This window comes from Leucoraja erinacea, chromosome 17, assembly GCF_028641065.1.
Source record: "Leucoraja erinacea ecotype New England chromosome 17, Leri_hhj_1, whole genome shotgun sequence".
Classification (NCBI taxonomy): Eukaryota; Metazoa; Chordata; class Chondrichthyes; order Rajiformes; family Rajidae; genus Leucoraja; species Leucoraja erinaceus.
Genome location: NC_073393.1, coordinates 39,070,060 through 39,078,957, shown reverse-complemented (window position 1 = coordinate 39,078,957; position 8,898 = coordinate 39,070,060).

Here is an 8,898-nt window from a genome sequence, read left to right as displayed (position 1 = left end):
TTGTCAAGTTTCGAGGTGAGAAGACCTGGTCCTGAGTTCCTATAATTTTTCCCATACCAGACAGTAGCCAACTATTGCTATAAATGTAGCAATCCCAAACATGGTATTGTTCAGTGTGACAATGAAACGCTAAATATTGATAAATAACAGAGCGCAAACGTAAACAATTTTTTGACAGCCCCACTAAATCTGAAAAAAAAAAATCTGATTTTGGTGAAAGGTCTGAGCAAGTCATCAGTATCTGGGTAAAGAACTGGGCCGGGCTAATAAACCATGACTTGGCTGAAACAAACCTAAATTTGAATGTTTTATCAGAAATAGACACCAATGGTGACCCAAACTCATCAAAAATGGTAAAATGCCACTGGACTCAGATCCATGGGCCATGCTCTAGAATAAACGGAGACCAGGGTAAAAACAATGGATATTACAGATGGAAATATACACTCTAATTGATTGTGTAAGGAAAATAATTGAGAATATTGGAATAGCTCAGCAGATCAAGCAGCATCTGAGGAGGTGATAATGCAGATATGTTCATGACAATGTATATCCCTCCTCTCCTCACTTTCATATTTCATTTCACAAATGTCACAACGGTATTATTGCAGAGATAGTTTCCCATTGTTCCATTGGTGTTTGAAATATAACACTTCAGAGTAAAGGTTAATGAAATGAGTGTTTTCAATGGCAAATGTGTTAATCAAATGAGGTATTAATATATTATATATGTGCAGGAAGGAACTGTAGATGCTGGTTTAAACCGAAGAAAGATACAAAAAGCTGGAGTAACTCAATGGAGAGAAGGAATGGGTGACGTGTGTAGGAAGGAATGGGTGACCTTTCGGGTTAAGACCCTTCTTCAGACAGTCTGAAGAAGGGTCTCGACCCGAAATGTCACCCATTTTTTTTTTCAGAGATGCTGTCTGGCCCGCTGAGTTACTCCAGCATGTTTTGTCTATCTGAGGCACTAGATAGCCGTGCAAAGTTGGAATCAAACATGAAACTTAGATTAAACTTTAAATATATATTTTCCTACCAAATGTATGACAAACATTTCAATTCATTTCTTACATCTTTTTATTGATTTTATTCCATCTTCTAATCATCAAGCTGACTTGTTTGCTTGGGTCATGTTAGACTATTCTCATGTAAAATAACGTTCATAAATAATAAATAGATAAGGTATAATTTATCAAAAGAAAATGAAAAATATCACTTTTATTTTATGTCCTGTCATATGTCTTCTGGGCTGCTTGTCCTAGGGACCAACCTTTTATTGCTGAAAGCTAAAGAGCCATCTCAGGGCCACAGCAAACACAGTTTAGATTCAAGTAAGACGTCCAATGATATTATTAATGGGAGAACCAGGCATTTGCACTGATCTCCTAGCCACCAATTTATTCCTTAGAGTTAGAAATCAAATCTAAGGAATAATTTCCTTTCCTTGCACAAATTTCGTTGTGCAAGGAGATAAACATTTCCTTGCACAAATTGGCTGCACGATAGTCGAATACTTGGTTACCTTGCGAATGTATTTGTTAATCTTGAGAAGATTAAAAGACATCAGAGAAAGTACTTTTTTGATCATTTCAAAATCACATCAATACCATTTTTTGAAAGGTATTTATTTGTAATGATCGCTTGCAACAGCAAAACTGCCAATAATGAAGAATGGACCATACTGTAATCTCACAATTACGATCAGAAAGAAGGCCAGGAACTTCTAAAGCCATACCTCCAAATTCAAGAACAGTTTCCTCCCAGCAACGATCAGGCTCGTGAGCTTTGCGCACACTAACCACGACCTCAGCCAATAGCATCCAAAATAGGTGGACTTTGTTTCGGTTGCACTACGAACTTCAATTTTGCACTATTATGGTCTGGTTACCCAATATGATGTATTATTAATTCATTTTATTATTGATTATTGTATGTTTATTTGTGTGTTATTGCATTAATGGGACATTAAAGCTGCAGCAAGTAAGAATTTAATTATTCCATTGTTAGTATATATATATAAATTAATCACTCAACTTGATTATTGACAATTCTTGATTATGGTAAACTCATGTTCCATTCCTTGTAGATAAATACATCCTTCCTCAGATATATTTCTCCAGATATGTCTTACTGCAGGTAAACATGGCTATGATGAACCTCTAATTCTCTTAGAGCCATACAGCACAGTAACATACTCTCCCGCCTACCATGCCCACCTAGAGTAATACATTTACCAGCATTGTGTACATAGGCTTTTACATCTTGGCTATTCAAGTACTTGTCCAAATACCTATTAAATATTGTGAGAGTACCTGCCTCCGCTACTTTCTCAGGTATTGCGTTCCAGATTGCAATAATTTACAGCTGGATACCAAAAGAATATGCAGCGTTATTTATTTTTATGCTACTTAGTATTCATGATTAGAGACCCCTATTAATCTATGTGCCAAATCTCTAATGTGATTTTTCTCAGAAGCAGCTGTACCACAATTCTTGTTGATAATTCAATTACATTAAGATTGATGAACTCACATCATACATAGTATAATTAGTATAAAAAGAAAATGCAACTGTTCCTTTGAGGTCATGTCCTACATAATTTTCAAATCATTTATTGTAACGTGAGCCCTGAATTTGCTGTGTTAATCTCTGCTTCCACAATCCCAGTCTGCATTAACCTTATAGCGAACACACTAATCTATAACATTTACTCCATAATGTGACGTGAAAGATATCCCAGTGTAGTTCTAGTAATCAGTAACTTCAAATATCCTACAATTTTAACTTGTAACAAATTGAACAGGACATTATGGTAGTTTGTGTGTATTTGGGCTATGTGGTGATCTGGATATATACTATAGTCCAGAACCAGTGGCACAATTATGCTGGATATGAAGATTGGATATGCAAATGAAAGCCGTTTAATTGAAGTGAAAATGTTATTGGCCAGAGATGTAATGTAAAGTATAGCTATTTACTACAGATTCGGATCCTGCAGATGTGGATGTATATGGCAATGTGTATGCATGAGTTAATCAATGCACCAATTTAATTTGTACATGAATACGCTATATATTAATACAAATTGTACAAAGCCCTATTCATATCACCAAATCAATATTAATTGTGGTTTAGATACTACTGCAATAGCTTGGGCACTATTATTTGAACACAGCAATTTGCTAATGGATAAAATCACAACATCATTTGAGAATTCTGTGGGAGTCTTACTTGAATCTGTGAAAGCACTTCTACCTCTGAATCAGAAGGTAGTGGGATCAAACTCTCCTCAAGGACTTGGATAATATAGGCTGACACCTCGAAGCAATAATGAGTGTGCTCTGATTTTCAAACGGAAGGCTAAACCAAACATCTGTCCACCATCGCATATGGGACTTTCAAAGAACAGGCACAGTCACAATGGTTTGAATGGCCTCCTTCTGTTCACTGAAATTGTATAATAATGGCAACAGCATGTGACAAAGTAAAGCTGTTCGTTGATTTTAAAATGGTTTGGATAATCCTGAGATTGAGAATTACATCCTATATATATGTTTTGCTTCTTACAAAGAACAGTAATGTTAATAAAAAGAAAATGGCAGTGAAAGTTAAAACTGAGCTAATGTTTAAGGAGCATTTTGATGACTGTATTTCCAACTGGCTTGGTTTGATCCCAGTATTATATTAAAAAAAGCATGTTACCAATTAAAAATATATGCATGAAAGTTGATTGTGAATCCATCAAGGCAAAATGAATGTTATTTGATGCCTAATAGATATAATTTTTGCAGGTACATTCATGATCCTAAGATACACCACTGATACAATCTGGTATGGTGTGCACTTGTGTTGAGCCTTGTTTTAATTTTTAAATGAACATATTTTCCAGCAGTTGTTTTCTCAATATGTATTTAGTGAAATTATGTATTTAAAGCACATCAATGTTGAGTTGTTACAAATAATATAAAGCCTACAAAATCTAAAAGTATTTAAAAAGATATGTTAACTCAATGCTTGGAAAGATGAGATATGATTGGTAATAAAAAAAAACCTAAATTATAGGAAGATTTGTTTTCAAGTTAATTTGAAGCCTTGTCTAAATTGTCAGCTTTGTACTGGGCTTGTGGGAGATGTATTCCAGCTGCCCTGAATTGGAATTGCATGCTGACAATTAAGCTGTCTGCTGGTGCAGGCAGCTGCTGTCTCACATCACCTCACAATAGAAAGGAAACGGTGCATGTCTGGTTTCCTCTGTTCACAGTGTGTGCATCCTTAAAGAGGTTGTGCCTCAGGATTTTCAATGGTGGGGCTTTCTAATCTTAGCCAGTTCATCTGAAGACAGTGTAAAATGGGAGGCGACAAGCTTCTGGAGAGAAAATCAGAAGCAAGACACCTCACATGGAAAATGTATTTATGAAGAAGAAGCAGAATTAAGCAAAATGTTTAAATGGATACATTCGAGCCCAACAATCTTTTTTTGACCTCACTTATTCCGTTCTTTATTATTTTAGAGAGTTTTTTCCAGTAGAGATTAATGGCTCTAATTCACAATTACTGTCTTGCTTAAGATCTTGGGGTAGAGTGGGTGTTTGGGGAGTCTGGTGTTAACCTGAGTCTCAACCTGCTCCAGGAGACTACGCTCGCGAACCGGACACAGCTTTCAGCGTCAAGGTGCGGTGGAGTAACGTTGGAGGATGCCTACTTGGCCAGGTTGACCCTACATCACTGCCAGGACAACTGACCTTTATGACCAGCTGCACTTTGTACTTAATCTGGGATTGTGTTTATGTGTAGTTATGATTCACCAAACTACAGGCAAAAAAAATGTCACTGTCCCTTGGTACATGTGATAATAACCAGGGCTGCCAACATTGGGTGAGAGTTGGGAGTTGGGAGGGGGGGAGGAGGAATTGTGCAATATGGTGCATACTGCAGCGAGTCTTTTAACTTACACTTGAATACAATATTTATGCTTTAAATTGGATTGGAGCGTTTTTGAAAGGGGGGAGGCTGTGCGATCACTGATCACTGGGGGGTACCCGGTGAGGGAGTGGAGCAACCGAGTGGGGAGACGGTGTGGAAGAAGGGGGTCCCCCCTCCAAGGGTAGGAACTTTTTGAAATTTGTTGTATTAAAATCATGTTTTACTGCACTGTCGAAGTATGATTTCAATTTTTTTTGTATTTTTAAGAGGTAACTTTATCCACACGAAGGGTGATGGGTGTATGGAACAAGCTGCCAGAGGAGGTAGTTGAGGCAGGGACCATCCCAACATTTAAGAAAAAGTTAGACTAATACATGGATAGGACAGGTTTGGAGGTATGGACCAAAAGCAGGTGGCGTAGCTGGGACATGTTGGCAGGTATGGGCAAGTTGCACCGAAGGGCCTGTTTTCACACTGTATCACTCTATGACTACATTATACCTCCACCATGAATGAATGTCTCAAAATCAAGTGATCGAGTTTTATTGCCATATACTCAAGCATAGAAACATAGAAAATAGGTGCAGGAATAGGCCATCGGCCCTTCGAGCCAGCACTGCCATTCAATATGATCATGGCTATTCATCTAAAATCAGTACCTTTCCTGTTTTTTCCCCATATCCCTTGATGTCGTTAGCCCCAAGAACTAAATGTAACTCTCTCTTGAAACATCCAGTGAATTGGCCTGCACTGCCTTCTGTGGCAGAGAATTCCACAGATTCACAACTCTCTGCGTGAAGAAAGTTTGTTCTCATCTCAGTCCTAATTGCCCCCCCCCCCCCCCCTTTATTCTTAAACTGTGACCCATGGTTCTGAACGCCTCCAACATCGGGAATATTTTTCCTGCAGTTACAGTAAGTGAAAATCTAGCAGGCAAGCAGGATGCTTTCTCCAACCACCCCCATTTGAAGTCCACTATCTTCCACCGTTTCTCCCCAGTGCTTGGTACTTACTTCCAGCAGCCATTGGTTGTCCTCCAGGATGCACTCTCTCTCCTCTCAACCCCCCTCTATCTCTCCCGTCCATCTCTCTTTCCCCTCTCTCCTCTCTCCCCTCTCTGTCTCTCCTCTCAACCCTCTCTCTCCCCTCTCACTCTCTCCCCTTCCCCTCTCTCCCCCCTTCTCCCTCTCTCTCTCTTTCTCTTTCTCTCTCTCTCCCCCCCCCTCTCTCTCTCCACCTCCCTTTGAGAGTCTGTCCCTTCGGCACAGAGACTCTCGCGGCAGCGGTGCTTCTGACGCCTCCGACGGCCCGGGACACTCGCACTGCCCGCAGTTCTCAGGTCAGCTCGCCTGCACCGACCCCGCAAGAACGAATTGAAAAAAAAACAACGCGATTTTTCGGGTTACGGGTCGAAAACCCGTATATTGCATATTGGGAACAGTTTGCAAAATATCTAAACACACTACTGAGGACTCCTCGTATTTATACTTAATTTATGGCCATTCCGAAACATCCCCCCCAGGTTTTACAACTGATTCACCTGGTTAGTTCCATCTCCGGCTGCTTCATGTTGGCGGCGGCTCCACATCCAACCAAGAGAAGAGGCGCGACGTCACTCACAGCCGCCAACTGACGCGCTTCCCCGGACCGCACAGATCCCTGGCACACGGCGCTAAGGGACAAATTGCGCAGGGACTGAACTCAACGTGAGAACTCGGTCGTGAGCGTGTGGGCGTGAGAAATTGCTCCAGGGCGTGAGTCTCACGCCGAAAGCGTGAGAGTTGGCAGCCCTGTAATAACAAACCATTGAACCATAGGATATGTAACTGAGATGGTCAACGAGTATCTACATGTAAATGATTAGCATTGAAGATATTTCCAGAGTTGTATAATTTTATAGAAGAAAGAGGGTAATGGTGGATGCTCTGGGACTGCTTGGAGTTGGTAGACTGGGTGAGATTCAAAGACTCAGCAACGGACCTGAATGAATATGCCACAGCTGTTACCAACTTCAAAATGAAATGTGTGGAGGAGTTTGTTCCCAAGAAAACCATCCAAGTGTTCCCCAACCAGAAGGCTTGGATGAACCAGGGGGTCCACATTCTTCTGAGGACCAGATCTCGGGCAGTCAAGTCTGGCGATGCAGAAACATGCAGGAAGTCCAGATACGACCTTGTTAAGGCCATCAAACAGGTTAAATTGGATTTTTGCTCTAAACAATGAGATGAGGAATGTGGAGGAGTCACTGTGGTGGATGTTTATGTTAAAATGTATTTTGTGTGTTCTGTTGCTTTTTATTAGTATGAATGTAAACATAGAAACATAGAAATTAGGTGCAGGAGTAGGCCATTCGGCCCTTCGAGCCTGCACCGCCATTCAATATGATCATGGCTGATCATCCAACTCAGTATCCCGTACCTGCCTTCTCTCCATACCCCCTGATCCCCTTAGCCACAAGGGCCACATCTAACTCCCTCTTAAATATAGCCAACGAACTGGCCTCGACTACCGTCTGTGGCAGAGAGTTCCAGAGATTCACCACTCTCTGTGTGAAAAAAAGTTCTTCTCATCTCGGTTTTAAAGGATTTCCCCCTTATCCTTAAGCTGTGACCCCTTGTCCTGGACTTCCCTAACATCGGGAACAATCTTCCTGCATCTAGCCTGTCCAACCCCTTAAGAATTTTGTAAGTTTCTATAAGATCCCCTCTCAATCTCCTAAATTCTAGAGAGTATAAACCAAGTCCATCCAGTCTTTCTTCATAAGACAGTCCTGACATCCCAGGAATCAGTCTGGTGAACCGTCTCTGCACTCCCTCTATGGCAATAATGTCCTTCCTCAGATTTGGCAAATCGAATTGTTGCAAAACATACTTGGCTAATAAAGTATGATTATGATCATGAGTATTCAACAGCTATGGCAGGGCGTGCTATCACTTCCTACAATGTAAAACGGGGCAGCTCAAGCCACAGCGAAGCATCATTCCCAGCCAAGCTCAATATGTTCTACGCACGCTCTGATATAGAGAACACTGATTGTCCTCCCCTGGCCCCATAGCCCTCGATGGGTTATACAATCTCAGTCACAGAGGCTGACATCAAAAGATTCCTCACGAAGGTGAATCCTCGGAAAGTGTCTGGACCTGATGGTATACCTGGCTGAGTTCTTAAAACCTGTGTAGACCAACTGGCTGGAATTTTTGCATTCATCTTCAACCTCTCATTACTTAGGTCTGACTTTACCACCTGCTTTAAAAGTGCATCAATAATACTGGTGCCCAAGAAGAATAAGGTGACATGACCTAATGATCGTTAGCACTCGTGTCCGTGTGTTGAAGTGCCTCGAGAGGTTGGTTATGGCGCATATCAACTCCTACCTCTACAAGAATATGGACCCACTACAATTTGCCTACCACCACAACAGGGCAAGGGAGATACGATCTCACTGGCTCTCCACTCTGCACTGGACCACTTGGACAAAAAAAACAAATACGTCGGGCTTTGTTTGTAGACTACAGGTCGGCATTCAATACCATCATTCCCTCCAAACTGGTTACCAAGCTCACGGTACTGGGTCTATGGACATCCCTCTCCAACTCGATCCTTGACTTCTTCATCAACAGACCACAACCAATGCAAATTGGTAGTAACACTTCCTCCTTGAAAACCATCCACACAGGAGCTGCTCAAGGCTGCGTGCTCACCCCCCTGCTCTACACACATGACTGTGTGGCCGGACAGAGTTCCAACTCCATCTTGAAGTTCGCCGATGACGCCATCATTATTGGACGAATTACAGATGACAAGTGAGAATATAGGAGGCAGATCAATTGACTGACCAAAAGATGCCAGAACAGCAACCTTGTTCTCCACATCAGTAAAACCAAGGAACTAATTGTTGACTTTGGAAGAGGAAGGTCAAGGATCCATCAACAGGATGTTGGTGTAGAATCGAAAATTTTTGAATTTCTGGGC